This window comes from Aplysia californica, unplaced genomic scaffold, assembly GCF_000002075.1.
Source record: "Aplysia californica isolate F4 #8 unplaced genomic scaffold, AplCal3.0 scaffold01028, whole genome shotgun sequence".
NCBI lineage: Eukaryota > Metazoa > Mollusca > Gastropoda > Aplysiida > Aplysiidae > Aplysia > Aplysia californica.
In genome coordinates, this window is record NW_004798298.1 from 77,109 (window position 1) to 78,496 (window position 1,388).

Below are 1,388 nucleotides of genomic sequence, written 5' to 3' on the forward strand. Positions count from 1 at the left end.
CTCTCTCTCTCTCTCTCACTCTCTTTCTTTCCCTCTCTCTTACTGTGTCGGTCTGTTTGCTTATGTATGTTTCTGTTTCTGTTATCTTACTCTGTCCTTTTATCTCTCTCAACCCCATTGCCTCTCCCTCTTTCTCCCTCTCTTACTTCCACAAAGCAGCAGCTGTAACAGTAAATGTCCACAGAATCTAATAACCAGTTTGACCCTTTCCTTGCACTATAGCTTTGTTTGCAAGGCTTCTGCTATATTCATTGCCCCCCTCCCTCCACCCCTCCTTTGATTGCCCTTCCATTCTGTTGTCTCCGGCTTCCCTCCTAACGAAATAAAGATAGTCTCTTCTAATAAAATGGGATGGATCTTTACATCTCTGATACGGCGCCTGGAAAGACGGAGGTAAAGAAACGACAACCCAAAACTGCGACTCGAACAAATTTCATAGCACGGTTTTGGGTAACGCCTTACAATTGGTAACGCCCTTTGGGTTGTCGTGTACTACATTATATTTATTATTTATTTGGAGGGAGCAAAAGATTATTACAGGTAAAAAAGAACGGGGCATAATAATACCGGGAAATGGAAAGGGGGAGAAGGTTGGGGGAGGGCTGGAGGAGGTGTAGGGGGTGAGGATGCTGATATATAGAGACGAAGACAAGATAGAGGGGAACAGGGATAGATAAATAGATAAAGAAAGACCGATATATATTACCTGTATTAATGCAGGCTCTCCCCTTTCATCTCTCTCTCTCACTCACCCGTCTCTCTCTCTCTCTCTCTCTCTCTCTCTCTCTCTCTCTCTCTCTCTCTCTCTTTCTCTCTCTCTCCCTCCTCGTGTCTTCTGTTTGTTACTGTTTCCACCATCTGCCTCTTCCCATTGATCAACTCTCTCCCAACCTCTTACTCCTCTGAAGTACAGTAGCAGTTGCCGCAGTATGATAATGGTATGTCCACACAGTCTAATAGCAAGTTTCTAGCCTTTTCCAATCGTAAACTTTGTTTGCCATTTTTGCCCTATTCTTTGTATTGTGCTTTTCATCCATTGTCCCGACGTTTCTCCTAACAAAACAAAGAAGACTGATCTGTACACTTCTCTTCGGGTACGCTACGTAACCCCTTCAGTGCTTGACCCGCGACCGTCTTGGGCTCTTTCATTGGATTGGGGACAGGACTAACATTGAACGGGTTGAAGTGATCTATTGAAATTAACTTCAAACCGCACATTCTGAACAAATTTCATAGTAGTACGGTTTAAAGTAACGCTTTATACTTGGTAACTCTTTCTGAATGGCTGGGTGCTAGATTATTGTTGATGTCTTCTTGAAGAGATCGGATGATTATTACATTTTGCGACGGGACAGAGGAACAACAAAAAAAAGACAAAAGGAAAGGGG